This window comes from Symphalangus syndactylus, chromosome 6, assembly GCF_028878055.3.
Source record: "Symphalangus syndactylus isolate Jambi chromosome 6, NHGRI_mSymSyn1-v2.1_pri, whole genome shotgun sequence".
Taxonomy (NCBI): domain Eukaryota; kingdom Metazoa; phylum Chordata; class Mammalia; order Primates; family Hylobatidae; genus Symphalangus; species Symphalangus syndactylus.
The window spans coordinates 62867285-62894186 of NC_072428.2; the positions used below are offsets into that span (position 1 = coordinate 62867285).

The 26902-nt window shown below is 35.4% G+C and overlaps 1 long non-coding RNA gene across 2 annotated transcripts in view; it reads right to left on the reverse strand.

The window, feature by feature from the left end:
• The window catches only part of LOC129484684 (uncharacterized), a 335838-nt gene that overhangs the window by 62137 nt on the left and 246799 nt on the right, over positions 1-26902 (reverse strand). The window contains exons 2-3 of one of the 2 annotated variants that reach the window (XR_010121371.1): positions 22952-23185; positions 19481-19586 (exon numbers count right to left, since the gene is read on the reverse strand). This is a non-coding gene — a long non-coding RNA (uncharacterized lncRNA). Of the gene's footprint in view, positions 1-19480; positions 19587-22951; positions 23186-26902 lie in introns of those variants that run through there. The other variant, XR_010121370.1, reaches the window with a different exon arrangement.

Genomic DNA, 26902 nt, shown 5'->3' on the forward strand with positions numbered 1-26902 from the left:
GTTAATGACCACATAAAGGGGTCCAAGATAAAAACAAAGTCAAATCCAGTACTGCGTTGGGTCCAGTAGTTCTTAACCAGCTTGGTCCACACCACGTTTTTGAGGGTCTTTTCAGCCCCTACCTTCTGCAGCTTTTCAAAGTTTCTTTTTGCTAGTCATGTGAAACTGCTGCCTGGAATTTTTTATTCTCCTGTGACCACCCTGTTTCAATTGGACTTCAACTGGAAAATGATGGAAAAATTAGGGATGGTGTATAGTTTTACTGTTAGAAAAATAAGCTGAAATAGCAATACTATTTAGATCACATTTTTTAAGTAGCTCATTTTTTAATTATTTAATCTCATCTTGGATTTTTTTATTATTCATGTTGTTTTTATGAGTTTTGATGAGTCAGTACTGTTCACACTCAGTTAATTTCTATTAAACTTTAATTTTCCTAGCAGTTCTATGGAGTAGATATTATTATCAAAACCATTTTTGGAGATAAGGAGGCTAAGTCGTGGGCTAAGTGACTTGTTCAGTGTCACAAAATTCTAAGTGACAGAGCCTAGACAAAATTATAAAACTAACTCACACCGAAGTGCATGATTTTAATATTTTCTGCTAGTGCTTTGCAACTTGCAAAATTCTATGGAAGTGGAAAACATTTGTTTTACAAGAGAAAGGACCAATGAGCTCAATGACACTTTTTACCTCTGCATGGCATAGAAAAGAAATTCTTATTGTTAAGGAAAATAGTAAACATTTAAATAAGACTTACTATGTGCTTTACATAATTAACTCACTTAATCCTGCCAACACTATGAGATAGTGACTTATTTTTCTTATTATATAGAAGAGTAAACTGAGGCAGGGAAAGGCTACCTCCTGGAGGTTGTGTTAGAGTAGGTAGCTAGGCAGACATAATCAAGGAAAGCAGGGAAGGAGAGGCCCCCTTCCCCAAAAATGTCAGGCAACCATCAGGTAATTGTCAGGCAATTATTAAACTCTCTCTATAAAATAATAATTGTCACAGCTGGCACCAGGAAAAGCAGTCTCCCAGTAGAAAAAATCTGAAGTTAGTGATCAGCACTTCCCAGTAAGATCTCAGGAGTTTGGTAAGTGGGCTCCAGCATGCACACTAAGAGGCAAAATGGTGGAGTTTAACCAATATATGAAATTTCTCCAGGAATACTTGACTGGTAATGGAAAAACACCTCAAATGAGCATGCATACAACTTCAGTAAACAGTAGCCTAATATTCATCTGTCTACTTGAGAAAATGAGATTTGATCAGCACAAAAATAAGGTAAGGACAATCTACACAATTTATATTCTACCAAACTTAGATCTATAGAGATTTCTCTGGGGATTGTAAGCACTTGTTTTTTCTTGGATAATATGATATTAATGGGGAAAATGGAGAAATAAGGTAAAATTAAATATTATCTTACAGGTTAGGAAGGGAAATCAAGCCATTGTAAATTCTGGATTACAACTAGAGAAACACATAGAAATCCATAATGAAATAAGTGGCTGAGGAGAAAATTCAACAATTTAAGATGAAAGGAAAGAAGAATGAGATGAAAAAGATGAATGAAAAAGTTTTAAAAAGTCAAAATCAAATAACAAAATTAAAAATGGCATTAAAGGTAGTAAATATCAAAGGAAACTTGGTGGGGAATTGAATCAGAATATAGAGGACAAATTTAATAAGTTTCTGAGTTAAATATTAAAATACAAAAATAGTAAGAGAATAATTTGAAACACTGAAAAGTGAAATCCAACGTGAAAACACTGAAAACTGAAAGCCAAATCTACTTATTCGGTGGTAGAAGCCAGACTAATTACAATAGAAACAATAGTTTAAAATAGAATAAAATAATACTTTCTTGAACTTAACAAAGACTCATGGATATAAAATGAAAGGGCTTCCCAAATTTTAAATAAACCTAAGTGTTCTTTGTATTAATTATAGACATTACAGGCAGCTATATTGCTCAAGTTCAATAGGGTGTAAGTATTGCAGGACCATATTGGCATAATCTCTGATCTAAAATGAGTGAATGTGGGGGAGGGGAAGAATATAAAAATGGTATGATCCAGAAAATTAGACCACTTGATTTTAACCAGACCTAGGTGATAATTATGTGTTTATCTTTGAAAAAATATATATGTATACCCTGTACACACTCTCACAGAGATCCTGAGTCTGTGATCAGGCTCTCATTCAGGCAGGTGGTCCATCAATACAGGTGAGTTTTTGATACACACCCTTGGTTACGAACTACCAATTAAGACAATGCTAATGATTCTAATTGGAGGTCTGTGTCAGGAGTTCTATGTTGATTATCTTTTATAAAATTTATGACTGCCCATTACATAGTAATCACTGTTATTTTACAGATAAAAAAGCCACCCCTCAGTGAGGTTAAATATTTTTGATAGTATATACAAAGACTTTTCCTTGTGCAATGCACTCAGTATCCATTCAAAGTAGATATTATCCCTTCCCCTTTGCAAATAAGAGATGAAGTGAAATGTCCAACATCATAAAGCCAACAGATATTGGATCCAGTACTCAGAGTTTTTGACATTTAATTACATCCACAATATCAAAATCAGAATTTAAACTGATGTCCATCTGACTCCACAAATGTTACCCTATTTAACTAACTATTCAGGAAGTGAGGAGGATATCTTGAAGTTTGATTAAGTATGGGCAGCCCAAAGGACTGTGTAAATATTTTCAAAATGCCAAAGAATGGAGTTGCAGACTAACTTTTTATGTTTCCTTGTTTTTTATACTTATAGGTATATGTACCTTATTTTGTCCCCTAGTCCTCAAACTTCAAATTACTTTCTATAATTCTATTTATCTCCTTATTGCATACCAACCAGAGAACTAGATGTAGGAAATATTATTCTAAAGATTCTCCTTAGATTATAAAGTAACTGTAAGGAGTGGTTTTTATTTATACTTCAGTGAACTGAGTGGTTCCCAATGAGTCATTAAGTCTGAATGTGGTGAGAATGTGCCAGAAAGCTCCTTAAATATTTAAACGATAATAGAAACAGTAGATGGTGGTATAGCATAGTATATTGGAAAAATGTGCGAGTTGGTTTCAGAAGACTCTGAGTTTTTGTCTCAGGACTTACTAGCTGCATACATTTAGCTGAGCATCTTTGCTCTTTGAGTTTCCTCGTTTATAAAGTGGTATAATAATAACTAGCTCACATGTTTCATTTCACCAAAACTAACAGTGAGCTATAAAGCCATCTAATTCTCTTTTTCCATCGATTGTTTGGGGAATATCCACACTGAGCCACAATGTCATATATAACTAACTAACTTAATTCACTAACCATTTAGCCGGCTCAATTTGCCTTTGGCTTCATTATGCCTTTCCTGTCATGAGGATGCCCCTTATGTACAATACATTTAGCTAAACAATTTATCCGTAAATTGTTCCTAAGTTTTAAAAAGTGGTCTTTGTTAAGAGGATCTACTTAACATTGACCTCAATCCTATATTGGGCACCATAAAATGTGTTTTCTCTGGAAACAGGAATTGGAAATTTGTCTCCAGCATTCCTACTAGACTTATGAGAATTTCAGTTTTCACTGCTGTAAGAAGATCTTAAAGATGATCCAAACAATATCTTTATTTTTCAAAAATGACAATAGTACCAATAAAAGTAAAGTCACTTAACCTAAGTGATATACTTATTGGTAGATCATGAAATTCAACTAATATCTCCTGTTAGACTATTGCTCATTGTGTTTATCCATGCTGCTAGAGCTGAATTCAATCAGTAAAAAACAACAAGCCATAATGCAGCTTATTTGAAAGTGCTGCTCTTCTTCAATTTTATTACTGATCTTAGAGTTTCTGAATCACTGAAGTATAAACTGCAAACTTCTTGAATCCACTCCAGAATGTCTCTAAGAGTCATCAAACTCACAGGCTTGCAAGTTTTTATAGGCTTACCAGAATCTTAAATTATATCATTTATCAACCTTCCCAGGGACTTAGGGAATTATGTTGAGTCAATACAATTGCATTTATAATTCAGACATCTTGAGCATCAATTATATGTTCTCTTGCTTCCACGAATCATTGCTCAATTTTTAATAACTCATTGGACATTGATCACTTTCAAGGCCATTCACCTTGAGTAATTGGGCAGGTGCCATCAGATTTCTGAATTCTATAAACAAAAAATGGCTTATGTTTCAGCATGTTAAATGTTTTTGAAAGGAAGGGCAAATGGGGTTCTGCTTCCAAACATTCAAACATAAATAAATACTCCCAAACTGGTGAGTTATACATTTCAATGCAAGGTGTTTACTACTTTGATTTTTTGGGTTCTGAGTACATGCTCTCATCAAGAGTTTCAGTGTTTTTGATAGGACCAATCTAAAACCCCATAATCTTTGATTTCAGACCAACGCTTTTTATAACAATACCAATGTTTAACCATGAATTTAAGCAATTAATGATGTCAGTTTCAATAGGAATATGGATTTTTACTCAAAAGTCGTAAGTAATAGGTTATGGATAATGAGAAAATCAGATGGTCCCTATTTCTTGCTCAGCAGCTGCAAATGTATGTTTATTATATTGGTCATCATTTATTGAGAGTCTACAATATGGTTTAACCACATCATATGTTGGTTAGAGCTACTGGTTGTGAAGTCACTTGGCCCTAGGCTCCCAACCTGATTCTACTGATTGCTTGCTGTGTACATCCAGTTAAGTCTGTTAATCATTGCGAATATCTATTTTTTAAACTCTATAAAACCTGATTAATATCAATTTCATGGGGCTGTTGTGAAGAATCAAGTATGTAAGATACTATGCTCAGGTTTTGACAAATTGTAAGATCATAATACATGTTAGATATTAGTTTTCTTATTGTTAAATATTCATATCTGCAAACTGTCCTGAAAATTATTATTATCATCACTTCAGTAAGATTAATTTATTTCCCCCAGGTTGCACAGTGAGTAGGTGGCAGAATTGGGATTCAAAATCAGATGCCTCATTTTAGAAGTTATAATCCAGATCTGTGAGAATCTGTAGCCTCTGGTCTTACTGATACATGATAGCATCCCCCTACATTTTGTATTAAATTGTTGTGCTGACATGGTGTCTAAATTTGCTATACCTTTTAATTCAATTTGCAGACAAATCAATAGTGTTACTGGAAGTTTACTATGAAGTCTAAAAACATCTGTTTTTGTCTATTGATATCTTATTGACAAAACCACCAGTATAACACAAAATGTAAATATCTTCTTGAAAGTATTAGTGTCAATTTAGAAAGACAATTAACTCCGAATTGGACTGACTTTTATAATCTATGCATCGTTTACATGTCCAATAATTTTGATATGAGGTAGAAATTTGATGTGTTTTATTTTGATTTTTGTAGTATACTTTTACTAATAATCTGTTTCTATCTCAATCTTCATTCTCTAAATCTTACAATGACTTTTATTGAACATCTAAAATTTATTGTTCATGAATAATCAAAATTGAAAAAATATGTATTTGCTACCCTCAGTGAATTCATATTTTAGTGATAAAGACGGACAACTAAACAATTTCAGTACATACAGCATGTCTTATAATTACAAAAAGCACAGGGTAAATGAAGGGACAGAGAAAGGCTTCTAAGCCAGCTTTAGGTGGCAAGGTTACAAGAGGAAGAAAGCTGCCATGAAAAGATCCTAAGAAGAGGTATTGACTTTAAAAAAGTAGAAAAAGGGAAGGAAAATGTAAAAGATCCCCTCATATGTATTTCTCTGTTAGTGAAAGGAATGCTTAAGCACTTGGAATGATTTACAGTCACTGACTGCCAGAAAGTTTCAATGCCAGAACACTGAAAAGAGCTGCAGCTCTTTTAATGCCAGCTGAATAACAGTTTAGTAATATTGTCCTTGTATATTTTAGCAGTTTAATCATTTTACTAAATTGTATTAGCTTGATCTTTGTTGGTGTAGGGCAGCTGGCTTAGCATGTGGTGGTAGGTACTATTAAATTTTAAAATACTTTACACAGCAACTGCTTAAGATAATCAATAAGTTATTGTATGTCCTGACTCATCATGTTCTTGTTTAGGTTAGCAATGCATATTTTTACATATTTTAAAGGAGAATCAGGGGATTTACAATAATCAGAATGAAGAGACAAAATTGACAAATAGTAGTGTAAAATCAACAGTGATAACTACATGAACAAACTTTATAAGTCGCATTTTAGCCACATTTCTAACATATGTCATGAGAAAAGTATGCAGTAAAAATCAGTAACAGTAATTCAACAATGCCTTAACATTTTAGAGCACTTGAATTTTAATTCATTTTTATAAATTAATATTCCTTAAGCTCCTATCATGTGAGATATATAAAAATATAAATCATGTCTGCTTTGCTGTTAGTATGATAGCGATATGTAGACTAGCTACCTAACGGTATCAGGTATTTAAAAATAAAATATAATAGAAAAATGTTATTCATTTTATAGGTTGAATTCCAGTCATCAGCAGAGATAGAAATGGTGGCAGTAGCCTATGAAATCACTTTAGTTCAACACACCTTATGAATGCTTCTGGAAGAAAAAAAAAATAGAGGAAGAGCCATTTGTGCAACAAGGATTAATTGAATACCACAACAGGACAAGAGCCATTCTAACTGCTGGAAATACAACAATTAAAATACGAGAGTGATCCTTCAGAAAGTTTGCATATTATTTGAAGAAAATAGCCAGGAAAATCATAGAAAAATATTGGGTACTTTGAGAGAAGAGAGACAACAGATCATAAAAAGGATTTTATTCCCTGTTAAGAAGCTTAGATTTTACTCTAAAACCAAAGTAAAGCTTTTTGAAGGATTTTAGAAGGTAAGTGACAAAATCATATTTGTTTCTAGAAAGATCTTTCAGGCTTCACAAGGAAAACGAATTAGTGGGAATAGACAGAAAGCAGGTCGGTCAAGGAAGAGAATTTTGTACTAATCCAGGTGAGAGTTATCACCAGTAGTGTAGAAGGGCGATAAAGATAAACATGTTTTTTTAAAATATTGAAGAGGAAGAATCAATACGACTCCCTATTTTTACAAACTGGATGATTAGAAAAAGGGGAGAGTCAGATGACCCTCAACTTCCCAGCTTATAGTACCGAATGAATGGTGATGTCATTTTGTTCCCTAAAAGAAGGGGCAATTTATATTTCTTTGTCACTTAAATTAAGAGTGCTCTTACACAGATGATGATCCAAACTGTTGTTATATTACTGTGACTTTTTTTCTCTCTCTCTTTGTGATGAGGAGCTTTTTAAGTGAATTTTAGTAACCTCAGAACTTAGCAAGTGTTCAATACATGTGTACCGTATGAATGAAATAATGAATGAATGAATAGATAAATTGCTGTATATTACTTTATTTGAAATTTACATCATCGCTGAGGGGAAGGAAAGGTAGATATAATTATATCAACTTTAGAAATGAGAATTCTGATACAAGGATGGGTTGAAGCACTTGGCCAAGATTACCCAGCAAGTAAACACTCACATGCCAGTACTCTTTTCACTGTATCAGCCTGCTTCTTACTACCTGCTTTTTCATTGTCCCACTCCTCATGAAAAAGTTCCTAGGAGTTATGGGGTCTTCATGTCCAAATTAACCAAGAAGATGTGCACTGAATTTCCCAATAATAAATTATGTGATATCATGGGGCATCTTATAATCTACAAAATTACTATAATTAATAAAGGCATGTCGTTGGTGACTGGATCCATCAAGCTGTTCCTAAGTTTTGCACAGCAGGTAAGAGATCATATGCAAAGGGTGATGATCAGCACTCCACAGTCAGTTTGACACACATACACAGTCTCACACACACATGCACAAGCGCACACACATACACCTCAGAGAGCAAAAAATGCTCTCCTTCAGTCTAAAAAATAAAGCACTTAGGATCATTACGTGGTGTGAATATGACTGGCAGAGAGAATAAAGGTGTTGCTCCCACGTAATCAAACCCAGGAAGCCAATTAAGAGTTGTAGGGACTTTGTGTAGAGTTCCTGATATCTCTGTAAGTTTTCTCATGGCACTTGGATAAATGAATGAAAGAAAAACAAGTAAATCTAACATAAAAATAACATGCTAAACAGGAAAACAATGGTTTCTAAAACCCTTCTTCTGCACACCTCAGATTTCTAGGAGTTTCAGAAACATTATTCATTTTTAAAAGTTATTAAAATCAACTATGTGTCAAATAGTGTGCTAGCTGCCTACAGAGGCAAATGAAACACAGTTGTCAGGGGTCCCCAACCCCCAGGGCTTCTGATGGTCCCTGGCCTGTTAAGAACCAGCACAGCAGGAGGTAAGTAGCCAGCAAGCCTTATGGCTGACATCTGCCTCCCGTCAGATCAGCCAGGGCCTTAGATACCCATAGGAGCATGAATCCTTTTGTGAACTGTCCATGCAAGGGATCTAGGCCGCACACTCCTTATGAGAATCTAACTAATACCTGATGATCTGAGGTCAAACAGTTTCATCACCAAACCATCTCCCCACCTCAGTCTATGGAAAAATTGTCTTCCATGAAACTGATCCCTGGTGCCAAAAAGGCTGGGGAACACTGAAGTTTTCAACTATCTAAGAGAGTACAAAATAACACAGGAGTTGGAAGTAAAAATCACACAATTGAAATATAATGTGTTTCATGCAGTAATAGAATTGTCCTAGATGGTGCAATGAAGTCAGAAAGGTGAAATTATAATGGTGACAGTGTTACCCTAGATAAGCATTATATAATTTTGTAGACTGAACAAATCTAACATAAACTGTTCTGAGTAACACTGTCCACATCTCAGAAAAGAGGAGAGTAATAGTTGTTATTTGATAGGTTATCAAAGGAGTTATTTATTTACTATTTTGAATGAATCTGAGACAGCTTCAGATGGTAGATGATGTCTTTGCAAATTTGGGGGACATACAATTTCTCAGGCAGCTGCAGGAAGAAAACATTCTGGGCTAAGGGAGCAGTATGTACAAATCGGTGACAGTGTAACACAGCATAGTGCAATGTGACATAGCAGATGCTTTCCCAGTACTCACCCTCAGCTCAACCCTCTCTCTTTTTTTCCTGCTCTGTCCTCTTCATGCTTCCTATTTAGATGCCAAAATGAATGCCATTTTTAAGTCTACAGTTAAGGGCAATTAGCAAACAAAGACGAACATACCACAAGAAATATCCCTCCTGTCTGAGCCTCAGTTCAATCATTTTAAGGGCCCATAGAAACTTTAAAATATGCTCAAGAAATAAATTCTGATCAAAAAGCCTAAAGCTCTGGTTGTCAGTTCATTCTCTGTCCATTCCACTCTGCCCGAAAGTAGGCATTTTGCAGAAGGCAATCAAAGCCAGGCATCGAAGAAATGTACAGAAATTAGCCTCTCCTGAATATTGTGCATTTTTCAGATGAGTGTAATTCCAAATGAGAACAGAAAAAAAGTACAATAGAAATACAAACCTAATTGACATATATGTCCTCTCAACTTTAGAGCGATGTTGAAAAATGGCAGTCAGTAAGTCTAGAATCACTCCACAACTAATGTACATAAGCTCTAATGTCAATCACTTCAGATGTAAAACAAAGCAGGTTAGAAAATCATGCCGAATCAATAAAATAAATGAGAGGAAAGATACAAATAAGCTATGGTAATCATGAGCTCGGCCATTCCTGGTTAATGACTTCACCAACACCACTACCTGGCAAGAAATGGTACTTATACTTATGAACTCTGTGTAGATGCATGCATATTTACTTTTTTAAAAAAAAAATTAAGTGAATCTATGTAACAAGTATATTATATATTATATATAGCATATATAATATCTATAATAATATATTATATATAGCATATATTATCTATAATAATATATTATATATAGCATATGTATTATCTATAATAATATATTATAGCATGTATATACATATATGCTGTTACCATGTTTTAAATTTGTTTATTTTATGCATTAATTCTATATCAAATAAAATCTTATATTTCCAGCATGTTATATATAAGTCGCAGTGAAATTTATGTATGAATAAAATCTCATATTCATTCTATAGAATCACAAGCCTGTGAAGAAAGATATGAAAATATAATATTAAATATGCAATTAAAATGACTTTTTCATGTATTTGCTTATTTATGCCAAAAATAAATATAGGAAGAATGAACCAGAAACTAAAGAGATTAGGTACTTACAGGAAGTATATTAGAAACAGGATGAGAAGGGTAAGGGGTATGGGGGAGTGAGCGAGATTTCTCTGAGTATAACTCGTACAGTTCTGACTGTTGAAATTACGCTGAAGTTTTGCACAATCAAATACATGAACAGAATCAACAATAAGGGAAATTTTTAAATGGCATGCAAACAAAAACAAATGAACCTAATTTATTTGAAATCAATAATAACCACATTGAAGGATGTAAAAGCGGAAAAAAGAAAGAAAAATTATTACTTTTATGAACCCAATATTTTGATATTATACCCTAAGTCTGAAGGCAAAAAGCTGTAAATAAATAAATAAAATAGATAATGAACTCTAGTTAGTAGAGCTATTTATTTCAGTGGCATGTGTGTGTAAGCAATTCTGAAACCACTTTCTGTATATTCTAGGATTCAGCAAATAAATAATTATTTTGTAGTAAGTATAGCTGAAAGTTTCTCACTGCTGGAAAAAGGAGTTACAATACGCAAGGGGAAAGACTAGAACGAATCTGCATAAATAAGCAGATACCGATAATACTTTAAGTAGATAAGACACATAGAGAGATTCCTAGAAATACGTGTGTATGTATATACATATGCCCTATCTCTATTTGTTGAGAGAAACTGGGAACAAGGACATCATAATAAAAATGGGCCCATCACACACCAAAATGTGGTTTCTAATTTAAAATTTCCACTAAATAAATTAATTTAGAAAATGCAGACAGAAACAATTCTCCTGAAGAAATAGCTAATTCTAGGGCTGAAATTGAAAAAGTATGAGATGAGTCTGGTTCATTTTATTGTAGGAAAAGAAAAGGTTTTCAAAGTATGTTTGAGACATATTCAAAAAACACAGATACTACATTGAAGGAGCTCCAACGAGCCAATCCGGGGCTGTTTGAGCATCCAAAATCTCAGTTTATAATCAATGGAATAGAAAAAAAAATGCAATAGCACAAACTAATATAAATTAATGAATAGATAAATGAGAAAGAAAGGATTTATTTGTAGTAGAATACCAACTGCTGAGGAAAGAATGATGGAATTAGAAATGATCAATTATCAGCCATAATAGTAATAACTGATTTCATCATAAATCATCATTGGGTGTTAAAACTAGTAAATTAAAATTTGAGTGATAACAGGATATTTATATAGTCTCAAAGTATCTCCCTATAATGTACTTATTAATTTCAAACAGAAAAATAGAACATTATAGTGGAGAAATCTACCACCACCTTAAATAAATGATCAAAGTTAATATTACAGGAAATGAGACAAATCAAAAGTGGATGTGCTACCATAATGCACTAACAAATCAGTTCTGTGACTTTCCTGCCAAAATGTGTTATCAACAGCCAACATAAGGAAACATCAGACAAACACAAATTGAGGGTCATTCTACAAAATAAGTATCCTGTACTCTTCAAATATGTCACAGTCATAAAAGACCAAAAAAAAACTTATTTCAGATTAAAGGAGATTAAAAATTTGTGATAGCTAATTGCAATGCGTGATCTCAGATTAAACATTAAACAAAGACAAAAATGTACACACATAAACACGGCATACATGCATAAACACAGAATATTATTGGAATAATTGCTGAAATTTGAATAAGGCCTATGGCATCAATTTTAAGTTTTTGACTCTATGATGGATATGTGAGACAATTATTTTATTTTTAATAAACATACTTTGAATATTTTAGGGGTTAAGGGTCTTCATGCATATAAGTTACTCTCAAACATTGAGAAAAAATAGTAGGTGTATGTATATTATCAATATTTGTGTACTTATATTTGAATATATGTATAGAAAAGTAACATGTGTAAGAGAGAATATGAAAAAACAATTGTAGTTAATTATTAATACTTGGAAAATCTGGGTGAAGGGTATATTTTATTCTTTAAAAGATTTTAGAAATTTTCCGTAAGTCTCACATTATTCCAAAATGAAAATTTGAAATCATGGCACAATACTTAATGTAATTTGTCATTACAAAAGTGCAAATTTAATCCCAGCTTCTCGTGGGGCTGACGCATGATAATCGCTTGAAGCCAGGAAACGGAGGTTGCAGTGAGCCAGAGATTGCACCACTGCACTCCAGCCTGGGCAATGGAATGAGACGCTGTCAAAAAAATTTAAAAAAAAAAAAGATAGATAGATGGAAAGTGCAAATTAAATCACAATCAGATAACGCCAGACACATATCCAAATGACTAAAATTTTAAAAGCAAATGACAATATCAAATGATGGTGATTATGCAGAGCACCTAGAACTTTAACACTTCATAGTGAGAGTGCACAATGGTACTTCCACTTTGGAAGACAGTTTGGCAGTTTTTTATACAAACATGCACTAAACATATACCCAAGCAATTCCACTCTTAGGTAATGAAATGAAAATCATGTCTACACACAAAAATGTATGTGAATGTTCAAAATTACTTTATTTTTAACTGCCAAACTGGAAACATTTCGAATGTCTCTGAACTAGAGACTGGATAAACACATCATGGTATTAATATAAAGTACAATATTATTCAGCAATAAAAGGGAATTAACCATAGATACTTGCTAAAACATGGATGAATCTCAAATGCATTACACTAAGGAAAAAAAGTCAGATCCAAAAAGCTACATCCTGTATGTACACCTTTTTTTTCTTTTTTTTTATTATTATACTTTAGGTTTTAGGGTACATGTGCACAATGTGCAGGTTTGTTACATATGTATCCATGTGCCATGTACATATTTTTACTACAGTTTTGCAGAGTGAAAACTGTAGGAACAGAAAATAGATCAGTAATTGCCACAATCTGGGGTAGAGAAAATAGCTGACTGCAAAGGGTCGCCAGAGAATTTTGGAAACTGATGGATGGAGCTGTTCTTTATCTTCATCATGGAAGTGGGTGTGCGATCGTCAAAACTCAGAGAATTGTGTTGCAAAAAGAATAATTCTCCTGTATATTATACCTTAGTACAAAGAAAGGGCAGAACACAATAAATTTAAAAACATAAATTATTGACTCAAATGTGCAAGCACTGAGATTATTTTTTGAGGGCCTGTTACTCATCATTCAACTTCTGAGACAATAACTATTATGAGATAGTTATTTCCACTATCTCCTAATTATTTATCACTAATAATACTAATAATAATAGCATTGAATGCAGGAAGATCAGGGGTTGCCAGGGAAGGCTTCCTGAGCTGAGTGATAAGGAATAGGCAGTAGAAAACGAACATTTGAGAAAGGGACAGTGGTGACATCACAAGCAAGTTATTTCCACTATCTACTAATGATTTCCAGTATCTACTAATGATTTATCTCTCCTTGAAGTTTAGCAGGCTTCTGGAGGCACTGAGGCCTGATATGACACAAGGTTGAGACACCACTCTCTTGCGTAATGCAGTGCATGGAGCCCAAGGAGAAAAAGCGAAGAGAAAATTAATACAACAAAGTTACTAGTTAGGTCAATCATCCAAATACATTGTCCATTTAAAGGAAGTAGACCATGAGAGAATGCGCCCGAATATTAAATAAGTCAGTGTCTGGGAAACAGCTGCTAAAAAAATTCCTTAGAATGGGGAGAGAGGATGCATCAGGTATTTATAGAGTTCTCTCTTAAAAAAAAAATGTTTATTTATTTGTTTGTCTGAGGAAGAATAAGCCACTTAAAGTATTTCTCCTTGAAATGAAAAAAAAAAAAAAGAAAGAAACTTTCTCTGTGAAAGATACCAATCTCACTATGGAGTGTTCTGAGAACACATGATTCCACATCTGTTTCTCCAACTTTTACTTTTTCTGGTGGATCAGATACTAGAGCTGCCTGAGGAACGATGTCATATTCAGCACTGCTTTACCATCCAGAATTATCCAAGCAGATCACAGAGATGCAAGATGAAAAAGAAAAATTTCCCTTGAATTGGTTTAAGCCAAAAGTGCGGAAAGGAAAGGGGTAGAAAATAGCTGGATTTTGAAGAGGTCCCCTAACCACTTTGATCATCTTGAAGGATGCCACATGGGAGTTCTCCAGCAGCCTACATTCTCAGTAATGGCAGTAGTATTGGAAGGTTCACAGCAGTGTATGAAATATCTGCATATAAGGGCAATGCTTCCATATGTGATATGCAGTTACAATTGTAGCCATCAAACCAAGAAAAATAGACCCAGTTTCTATAACTTGGAAGTAGAAAAATTATTTTCTTTCTGAGACAAGCAAAGGCAAAGTCTGGTATACTGACTGTTTAGGATTTGGCCTTGTGAGAAAACATTTGTTATAAATTGTATGTAGAATTGAAAGCCTGCGCAGCTCTTTCACTGAATTTTGTGGCCTCAGGTATTGGCAGATAAGGAGACATGGCATAGAATTGTGCTATCAATATTTGACAATTTTCTGACCTTACCTTTTAACGTGGCTTTCAGCCTGTTTGGTGTTCTATCAAATTCTGATCCTTCTTTCCATGTTGAGTTGATTTTTTTTTTCACACACTACACTGCCTTATAATAAATGGGACAGAATAACGGGTTGGTCACCTTGCCAAAGAAAAGATTGCAGAGTAATGCAGCTTTCTGAAATTTAGCAATTCTGATGTAGCATTGATTCATTGATTATTTTTGTCAGTAAAATAGTTAATAAGTGTCATTACTAGGTTATTAATGGCCCTGCAATGGTATTGTAAAATTTGTTGAACTATGGTATAGAAACTTATTAAATGTATTTATTATTGAATGTATTTTTGAATTTATTATTATAAGTATATAATTCTTAAAAATTTGCAGAAAGCAGTTAAAATTACTTTTTTCCAATTGAGATAGTTATCATTGCTGAAACAAAAGCCTGAGTGTGCTAGAATAAGCATTTACATCTTTCTTCAATTTTCAGTATTTTAGAATTAAAAGAGAAAGTGGGGAGAGAAACACATCAAAATTTTCTGATATGCATAAAAGTACCTTACATTAGCAGAGAGGTAAAGCAGTTTGCTTATTATTACAGAACAAATCATTGACGTAACTAGGAAGAGAACACACTCTCTTGGCTTTAATTCAAATAATTTAAAATATCCTGCCTTATCCTATATTCGTGAAGCAAATACTAAAACATTACAAGAAATAACAACTTTGAATTTAATTAGAAGTATTTTTGTCACCTAATATTTTCTTCAAACAAAAAACTAATAAAACAACAAAGAACCTTACCTATTTTCAGAGTGGCTGAGAAATTCCTGTATGTTTTCTGATGAATGTGTTTATAGAAGTCTCAGAGCATCATACATTGGTACATGTCTTTTTTGTTTTGGATTTACAATGATTCTCCTCACACAGAATTAAAGCAATAAAGAGCTTAAGAAAAAGTTTTCATTCCATATCAACTCTCAATTTACTGAACCATCCATTAAGACACTGCCGGCCGGGCGCGGTGGCTCACGCTTGTAATCCCAGCACTTTGGGAGGCCGAGGCGGGCGGATCACGAGGTCAGGAGATCGAGACCACGGTGAAACCCCGTCTCTACTAAAAATACAAAAAATTAGCCGGGCGTGGTGGCGGGCGCCTGTAGTCCCAGCTACTCGGAGAGGCTGAGGCAGGAGAATGGCATGAACCCGGGAGGCGGAGCTTGCAGTGAGCCGAGATTGCGCCACTGCACTCCAGCCTGGGCGACAGAGACAGACTCCGTCTCAAAAAAAAAAAAAAAAAAAAGACACTGCCCTGGGTACTTATATATGTATTATCTGATAAAAACTTCATAATAATTCTATGCATTCATTCAATAAATCATCAACAGTTGATTAAGAACTACCCTGGCACTGTCCAAGTTACTATGGGCACAGAGATTAAGTTCTTTAAGCTTTCAGGAAATAGTACTCTTGAGAGGGAGTCAGACAAGGAAACTAGCCATTTCAAAAGAGTAAGATAATACTCTGTAGGAGAAGAAAGCCGAGGATTGTGCCAGGGCAAGCAAGAATAGCATTGAAGCAAGATGCAGGAAGATCAGGGGTTGCCAGGGAAGGCTTCCTGAGCTGAGTGAAAAGGAATAGGCAGAAGAAAAGGAATATTTGAGAAAGCAACAGTGGTGACATTACTAAAGTCAAAGAATCCAGAAAGTTATTTTTATACTCACTTTCCATTTATGTGAGCTGAAGCTCAGGGTAGTGAATAAATTTCTCCAGGTTACACAGTGGCTATGTGTTAAGCACTAGTAAATTTATATACTATCTTAAGTATGAAATTTGCTGCCATTAATCAGTAATTCTGGCTGTTTTTGTTTCAGTATGTTTATATCTACTAAATTTCTGAGTAGAGACATATTTTTCAACATTCTCCTTATAACATTTCATCATCTATACTATCTTGTTCCCTTCTGCCTTCTGTGGACCAGTGAGAAGAGAAACAAAGACTGGAGCAATGCATTATCTCAGTGTTTGAATCCTAAATAAAGGAGTGGAACATCACTTTCCCAGTGGATGCTGTACATATAGCCAAGAGCAAGACATGCATTGAACATTTCCAAAAATAATTGGAAGCACACATGTTGTTAGGAGTAAATATCCAAAAATGTTGGTTAAAGTGCTTCCTTTCAAAGCAGAAGTCTCATGTTGTCTTCCCAAACACCTACTCTACCTTTTCTGAATTATCTTTCACAGAAAACATCAACATCTTCCTTCTGGTCTTCCTAATTCGGCCATGACAATAGCCAGTGTAACTTCAGAGGGTCACTAAGACTCATTCTTCCCTGGCATCAATGCATGTGAATGTGCATACACACACACACACACTCTTTCTCTCTGTATCTCTTTCTCTCTCTGTCTCACACACACACACACCTTTTCTCTAGATTTTTACCCTATGTGGCATAAAAATGAAATTGGTGCTTCCGACTACAAAGATCTGTATGATCTGGTCCCTGCCTCCTACTCCAACCTCACGTCAGGCTCACTTCTTAGTTTCTCAGCTGTGCCAAGCTTTTATCTGCCTCGTGGCTTTTTGAAATGTTGCTTCTTTTAGTTCCTGACATTGCTGACTCCTACTCATTCTTTAAGCATCAGCTCATATCCTCAGAAAAGTTCTTACCTAACTGCTCCGGTCTTAATTAGGTTATCTCTCTTATTCTATTTCAAATAATACTTCTTTTCTCTTAGAACCTTATACATTATACATTTTTTGGTGGCTTATTATTTTAAATGCATATGTTTCACATAAACTTATTGAGGACAGGAAGTGTGACTTTTGGATTCAGCACCCAGGCCAGGCTATATAATCTGTGATGTCCAGTGGAAAGCAAAGTATGAATCCCTTATTCAAAGTTATAAGAATTTCAAGATAGAGATGGCAGAATATTGAACCAAGCAAAGCTGGCTTCTGGGAACAGGACTGCACAGGTCATGCAAACACATGAAGCTGGCCCTGCTACCATTTGATACTCAATATCTATCTTAACATCTGGGAAAGGAGGACTCAATAAATACTAATTTATCATAATGAATAAATTACTAGGAAATGAATTATAGTGATATGGATTCATACTTGTATGTGAATAACTAATTCAGCATATTCCCGAGGAACACATTTTAAGAAGAATGGAGAAAGAATATAAGGCGTGGTGAAACAATAGGAAAAGAGAATAAAATAGAGACAGCCAGAGGCACAAATTTTTACCTTCAAAATTTTGCTTGGGTGTATTTTTCATATATTAAAAAACTTTCAAAAAACTTTTGAAAAGTGAAGAATTTGACCATTTAGGAAGAAAGAAAATTAACATTTTGCATATATAAAATATTCTATACACAGGATGCTTTCAAATACATTATTTCATTTTAACCTTCCTAACAATTGTGAGAAATATATTTTATTCTTTATGACCTATATTTAAGAAAACTATAGCTCAGAGAAGGAAGAAAAAATACTTAATTTCCCAAAGTGAGTTATTTTGTGAGCTGGAATGAATTTTTGTACGTAGGACAATACCTTCCTGATCTATGCCTAAAGGCAGTTCACATTATGAAATATCTTCCTTGAAATTTTCCAGGTCTGGCTTTGGTACCTTGGAATGGCTGAGGCCAGCAGTGCCATCTAGGTAAAACATCATGAGCCTGGGACACACATGGACCTCCAGACCCAGTCTCTCCCATTTGAGGTTCCCTCTGATCTTCTATGTCCACCTATATCTGCAGGATCAATCAGCTATGAGAAGTCAAAATTTAGAAATGACAAAGTGCTCAAGATCCAACACAATGCTGAAGCCTTTTGATCCAGAAGTCATTTCCCTTGGAATATGATCTAAGAAAATGATTCAATAATGGAAAATAAAGCAAGATGTTCTGTTCATTGTAACATAACCTATAAATGTAAGGGGGAACATTTTATCAATTTCATTATCCATTATGATTCTGCAGAACTTTGAATATAAATTGACTTTGAGTGAGAAATTCAGGTGAATAAAACTTATAGAAAGAAAATTTTGAAAATTATAATACATTAAGCTCTAAAAGAACAGTACTTCCCAAATTGTAGTCTAAAATCTTCCTATTTCAAAAGCACCTGCTGGTTACATGTGCAGGCCCCTACCCAACTGTCAACCTCTAGTCCCTGAATTTGCTTAAGACTCCCGTGTTGTAAAGGGTTCTTCCTCACCAGTATGCATTTTGACTGCAGTGCTTCCTCTGGTTTACAGCGACAAAGATGAAAGGAATGGTGGTAAACATTCCGTTACCCTGTTCATCCTCTGCCACAGGAATTCAAGGTGATCACCTCACCCACTCTGTAGGCTCCAAGCCACATATCTGTCAGCATTGTTGGAATAGCCACACTTGCCTTCCCTACAATGCCAACTGGTTCTTTTATTAGTGTTCTCTATTGCCTCTAATCAATACTATCAGGAGTGCTCTTCTCGGTTAGTCTTGCCGTGTCAAATACACATCAGACAATCCTTGTGCAAATAAGGCAACTCTTCCTACTCTTCCAGGGGACTCTTGCTTATCTTCTCAACTGGTGTTAGTTTGTGGGCAGGGATAAGACAAACATTTAAAAAGACCACATTCTATATAGGAAAACAGTAAATAAAGAGCTCAAGAAAAGATACAATTGAAGGATTTCTCTATGTTCATACTAGTATGAATGATATGTTTAATATGACGAGAAAACTAATTATTATTCACATGTACTACATACGCTCAGTATGACTTGCATTTGTAGTCAACATCAGTGAGGCCCAGTAGCAATTCCTGAGTCAACGGAAGCCAGTATTCACAGGTGGCATTGTGAATGATAAATAGGTTGGATGATGGTTGGATGATGCAGCATTATGAATAAACCCTGCATTAAATAAGTGGAATTAGGGAACTAGATAGGCAAGTTGTTCTATGCTTTTTTAGGCAAGTAGATTTTGAAGAGCTATGACATTGTGAGTAATAATAGCATTACGTTTTCCTCATGGTAGAAAATATAAAATCAGCAAGAGATGTCACATTTAACAGTAAAATATACAGAGAGATGGCTCCTAGTCCTGAAGAGGAAAAGAAGGTGCCTGGACACTATGAGTAATCTTCAAGTGCATTGATTAGGCAATAAAACAATATATGAGTACTCTTCCTCCACACGTTCATGATTTGATCTTCATTGATAAATCACCGTATCTTAATTGGGCCCATACATTCTGTATTATAATTTAAAATCAAATTGTTGGTATTGACAGAGTCCCCACTACACACACACACACACACACACACACACACACAATGATTCAGGAGGTTTAAATCCACCTTTTCTCTATAGGCAACCATACTCATACTCCAGAATAATTGGAAAAGGCAACCAATGAAGCAAAAGAGAGGATAATGCATTTGATTTTTGCATGCCCAGGGAAGCATATGTTCCCAGTGTAAATGGAGAAAACCAAGTACAGTATTTATTGACCAATAAAGGTAAGCTTCTTTTTGTGAGGGAAACTGAATTATCTTTTACCAGCAAACTATATTTAATATCGCAGAAGATAAATCTTAGGCTTAAAAATAGGAGGCAGGCTGCATAGATGCACCCAACCGTGTGGATAATTACAACAGAGAGTTATACCTGTTAACCTGGTAGTTTGGACCAATGCTCCACAGAAAGTTAAAAGAAGCAGTTTCTGCTTGGAGGTTTGTTCTCTGGGTCAAGTGGTATTTGATTATTAGGTCTCACTAGCTGTTGAATAGCGTTACAGAAGCCACTATTTAGTGATGTGGTGTTAAATTTATTCTTCCAGTATCATTACATGGCTATGCACAAGTTACGTATCACCTTTGAGCTTCGATGAAGTGATGAGTGAACTGATGCCTGGAGAACTGGGGAGTAATTATGCAGGCAGAGAATGAGGGTGTGGTTGGCGTAGAGAAAAACTTTAACTTTCTCAAGAGAAGAAAGCATATGCTCTTTTGGAGGGAATGAAAGCATGTATATTTGTTTGAATGTACTTGAGGGTATGATAAGAGAGAAGCTAGGGCTCATCTGCCAAATGCAGATAGTAGCAGCACTAGTAGATCTGAATAGTGGCATATAGTCTTGTGCTAGTGCTTATTAGGCATTGAAGACTTTTATATACAGACAGTTAAAAAATCTTTAAAGTCATACTTCTTAAGTGCTCTGAAAATAGGAGCATAAGAAAACCCAGGTGGTAAAATACTTAGTCACAGATATTATTTTGGATTCTTCCCCCATTCTAAAATCCCAGAGATATTGAGAGGCTTATTTGATGCCTGAAAATCTGGTGCAGAATTGATCAAAATAATATTTAAAAGGTTTTATTTAATTCCAATAGTATCTGTTTATTGTTCTGAGCCAAAGTGAGCCTAGATATCTTTGGATATCTTTCAGAGACTCCCAAGTTCTCCATAGTCCTTCCATCTGAATTCCTGTGGGAAAAGGGCACTGATAGACAACTGCAGCTATCTTTCTAACACCTATCCTCTTTCCCCTTAAAGTGGGAGCCTTTTTACTTCTCAGACCACCTAGGCCTCCATATTTCTGAGCCTCAGAGCTCCTTCTCTGACACTTCTACTCTTTTTGAAAGAAGATATTATGATCTAATCCACAAGACCCAACGTTTAATTGCCCTCAAAGGAGGAAAGTAAGGGGACAGAGAAAAAAATGTAGCTTAATTTATCTTATGTTTCTAAAGCAGGAAAAATAAAGCACAGGATAGAATTGGAGATCACTATGTTAAGTGAAATAGGCCAGGCATAGAAAGACAAACATCACATGCTCTCACTATTTATGGGATTTATAAACAAAAACAATTGAACTTCTGGAGATAGAGAGTAGAAGGATGGTTACCCTAGGCCGGGAAGGGGTGTGGAGAGTTGTGGGGGAGGGGGAAATGGCTAATGGGTACAAAATCAGAAATAATGAATAAGATCTAGTATTTGACAGCACAACAGGGTAACTATAACCAATCATAAATTAATTGTACATTTCTAAATAACTAAAAGAGTACAAGTTAACATCTATTTTTAAAGTACTCGAAAACTATCAGATAATTGCCGTCTCCAGCCGCCTCATCCCTAATATTCATTCAAACACCAACTCTTGCAGAATCCACTCCCTCAGTGTGTTCCACCTCGTCCCACCTCCTTCCAGCTTCCTTGCCAACATCCAAGGCCAGGTTGTCATCTGCCCTCAGGTGAGTAATTTCTACAGCCTGGCAAATGGTCTTCTCCTCTGCTGTTGCTCTTCTGGGATCCTGTCTCCATATCAAAATGAAAGCTATTTTTCCAGAATAGGAATCTGCACATGTTCACCCCACTGCTAAAAATCATCTGCCCCTTATCCTTCAGATGAAGTCCAATTGCCTTTTCTTGATGCAGGTCTACAATTCTCCCCTTGGCTTCTCTCCTGTCATTCCCTCAAGTACATTCAAACAAATACACATGCTTTCATTCCTTCCAAAAGAGCATATCCTTTCTTCTCTTGAGAAAGTTAAAGTTGTTCTCTAGGCCAACCATACCCTCATTCTCTGCCTGGGTAATTACTCCCCAGTTCTCCAGGCATCAGCTCACTCATCACTTCATCAAAGAGAATTTTTCTGGAATGGTCAGTGGGATGTGTGTCATGCCAGTCATTCTGTAATGCTACATATTCTTTTCACATTTCATAATTATTTGTTTGTTGCCAATCTTCATTAGAGTGTAAATGTTATAAAGAAAGGGACCATTCTGTCTTGTTTGCTTAGTCTGGTGCCTAATGTCGTGAGTGTTGAATGAATATCCATTAGATGAATGCATGAAGGAACAAGTAGTGAAATGCCTGACAGCCTAATTATGACCTTGCAGGTGTTATGAGTAATATTCAAATTTAAATCTATTTTAACTTGCTTATTTCTTTAAATTGTGCTCAATTTCAGAGCTAAACTACCCCATAAAGGCTTAAATTTTCAGTCAAGAAAAAACAAAACACACTTACATATGTTACATAGTATTTTAAAATTTATTTTGAATTAATTGTGGAGTAAGTATTTTTTCAGCCAGTGACCCTATTTGACCCTATGACTCGCTATGTCAAAAACATTGAATATAAAACTGGAGACCTATAAGCAGCCTGTTTGTATGAAAATAATGCCATTGATCAGACAATGCAAACAGTGGAAAAAATCTGGCGTAAGTTTGTTATTAGCAACCTGAGAAACCAAATTCAAAAAAGTGACTTACGATTATGGAGTTAACACAGTGCCCAAGCGTGTTGTTGTTGTTGAGACGTAGTTTCTTTCTTGTCACCAGGCAGGAGTCAATGGCATGGTCTTGGCCCACTGCAACCTCTGCCTCCCGGGTACAAGAGATTCTCCTGCCTCAGCCTCCCGAATAGCTGGGATTACAGCTATCTGCCACCACGCCTGGTTAACTGCAAGACTTTTGATCCAGCAATCCTTCTCCTTGAGATGTAACCTAAAGTAATTATTCAATTGTGAAAAATAAAGCAGGATTTCCTGTTCATTGCAACATTAGCTATAAGTGTAAGGGAAATATTTTATCAATTTAATTTTCCACCATGATTGTGCAGGACTTTTAATATGAATTGACTGATTTAGCAAGCACTTCAAGTGAATTAAAATTCTGAAATTAAATCAGTAAATTTTAACAAAGTAAGCAGTGCTTCCCAAAATGTCATGTGCAGACCTCTTATTTCAGAAGCACTCGTTTGTTAAATTATAATAAAGTAAGCATTAAAATAAGAATGCTTCACAGAATGTCATCTGCAGACCTCCTATTTCAGAAGTACCTGTTTGTTAAATATGCAAATTCTTGGATCCTAATCCACAACTATTGAAACAGAATCTCTAGAGGTGGAAATTTAGAAATATGCTTTTCTAAATGTGTAACACATTGTCCTTAATATGTAATTTTATGTAAAAAAATAAAACAACTATTTTAGAATAATGTGAACACAAATACCATAGAAAACAAATCAAATAAAATAAAGACTTTTGGCTCTACTCTTCACAAATGTATGAATGGAATTAACAACCTTGATATTTTTAATCCAATCTGTAGCAAGCCTAGACCAAAATATCCTGAAATTGAGAATCAGAAAATATGGGTCCTACTCAGCACTTAATCACTTACATTTAAAGTGTTTACTTAATCTCTGAGACCCAGGAGCCACAGGTGCAAAATAGAGGAAATAGACTCACCTCACCTGTCATGAGATGATGTATAAGAAATTTATAGATGTGATAGGACGGAGGAACCACAGGCTCTCAGGTCAGATAGACCTGTGCTTGGGTACTAGTTCTGTCATTTAATAGCTATGTGATTTTGGGTAAATTACTACATATTTTCTAAGTCTGTTTATTCATCTATAAGATAGATTCAATAGTATCTACTTTACAAACTTATATGAATAATTACATGAGACAATGTGAGTAAAGCTACTTTTTGGATGCTAGTTATCATCTCTCTGAAAACAAAAGGAACTTTATCCTCAGCCTTGCCACTACCTAGGTTAGATTCAAACATAGAAACAAAAAGTTCAGATTTATTTTACACTAATGACCCTAGGCTTCCCAATTACATAATATTAGACATTCATTTTGATTACCTATCTCCCAAATTTTAAAGCCTGTAAAGAAGAAAATGATCAGCCCAACACAGTGGCTCACACCTACACTCCTAGCACTTTGGGAGGCCGAGGCAGGCAGATCACGAGGTCAGGAGTTTGAGACCAGCCTGACCAACATGGTGAAACCCCATCTCTACCAAAAATACAAAAGATTAGCTGGACGTGGTGGTGGGTGCCTGTAATCCCAGCTATTCAGGAGGCTGAGGCAGAAGAATCATTGTTTGAACCCAGGAGGCGGGAGTTGCAGTAAGCTGAGATCGCGCCATTGCACTCCAGCCTGGGCGACAAGAGCAAAACTGTATCTCAAAAAGAAAACAAAAAAAGAAGAAAATGATCTTTATTTTTTCCCTTGATGTTCAGTTATTTTCAAATTCTTTCTATAGTGATTTTCCCTTTGAAAAGCCTGCATCATGACTTTCTTTAAAAAACATATGTCATGAACAAAATATGTCTTTCATAGGATATTCTTGAGCTAAATTTATTTTAACTACTCTACCTGGCAGGAAGTTGTGCTCTAATTTGTAAATAAGATGACAAAGAGCAAGGGCATAGCACCTGTGGGCATGCCTTCCAAATAATAATTGTGAATCCTAACTGATTGAAAGTAAAGCAACAGAGAGTATGGCCATAATATCACCTACCTACACTTTCCTTCCTTCATGCAAAAGCTCTTGGTTTGTCCACTGTTCAAGTGGAGCATGACTAAAACCCTATCACACAGTTAATAAGACATTCATTGCAGAACTCTTCAGTAGATTGCTTCTCATACCTACTGTTTTTATTTCATTTTATTTTATTTTATCGTATTTTATTTTATTTTATTTTATTTTATTTTATTTTATTTTATTTTATTTTTGAGGTGGAGTCTCGCTATGTCGCCCAGTCTAGAGTGCAGTGGCACGATCTCAGCTCACTGCAAGCTCCACCTCCCAGGTTCACACCATTCTCCTGCCTCAGTCTCCCGGGTAGCTGGGACTACAAGTGCCCACCACCACACCTGGCTAATTTTTTGTATTTTTAGTAGAGACGGGGTTTCACCATGTTACCCAGGATGGTCTCGATCTCCTGACCTCATGATCTGCCCACCTCGGCCTCCCAAAGTGCTGGGATTAGAGGCGTGAGCCACCGTGCCCAGCCCGTACCCACTGTTTTTAAACAAACCATGTAAGAAAAGGCTTTACATGCTCAAGGTGATTCCCCAAGAGGCTACAAAGAGAAGGACCACCTTTTGTTCAAATGGACTTTGAAATGTCACCTAGAAACTGAAAGTGTTCTGAGAGGGGACAAAATATACCCAAGATTAAACAAATCTTTTCAAAAGACTTGCAGCTCATATGTTTCATTCCTTTAATGTGTCGATTTAACAAATACTTATTCAGTGTCCACATGTCTACATTGAGCAAGACAGAGTCCCTCTTGTAAAACTTATACTCTAGATAATTCTTTTTTGTGCACTGATCTCTACTTTGAAGAAAATATATAGGATGTCATCACAGAGAGTAAAATGGACAGGTAGGATAATATCTCAGAATGGTTGATCAGGAAAAGTTTGTTGGAAAAAAACTCTGCTTGAGCTGAAACCCAAATTTTGAGGAAAGAAAAATAGCTATGTAAGGATCTAAAGAAAAAAACATCTGGAGCAGCAGAGAACTCAACTGCAAAGGTCCTGAGGCAGGAATAGAATGAAGACTAATGTGAAGGGGGAGTGGGGTAACAGAGATCACAAAAATATCACTGCTTCAAAAGGATATAAGCCCTCATTCATTGCTGGTGGAAACGCAAAATAATGTAGCCACTTTGGAACACAGTTTGCCACTTTAAAAACTAAACAGACTCTTACCATATGATTCATCAATCATACTGCTTGATGCTTACCCAAAAGACATAAAAAGTATGTCTACACAAAAACTTGGTCATGGATGTGTATAGCAACTTAATTCATAATTGCCAAACTCAGAAGCAATCAAGACGTCTTTCAGTAGGTGAATGGATAAATAAACTGGCGTGGGTGAAATATTATTCCGCACTAAAAAAGAAATAAGCTATCAAGCCATGACAAGACATGAAGAAAATTTAAGTGCATATATTATTAAGTGAAAGAAACCAATATGAAAAGGCTGCATGCCATATAATTCCCACTATATGACATTCCAGAAAATGCAAAACTATGGAGACAATAGAAAGGTCAGTTGTTGCCACAGGTTGGAGGAGAGGGAGGAATGAATAGGCAGAGCATAGAAGATTTTGAGGGCAATGAAATCATTCTGTATGATACTACAGTGGTGGATACATGTAATCTATACATTTATCAAAACCCATAGAATGTGCAGCACCAAGACTGAACTTTAATGTAAGCTATGAACTTTGGATGTAATGATGTGTCAATGTAGGTTCATCAGTTGTAACCAATGCACCACTCTGGTGCAGGATGTTGGTGGTTGGAGGACTGTGTCTATGTGGTAGAAGTTTGAGGGGCATGTGTGTCAGGAGATACATAAGAATTAATTGCACTTTTCACTTAATTTTCCTTTGAATCTAAAAAT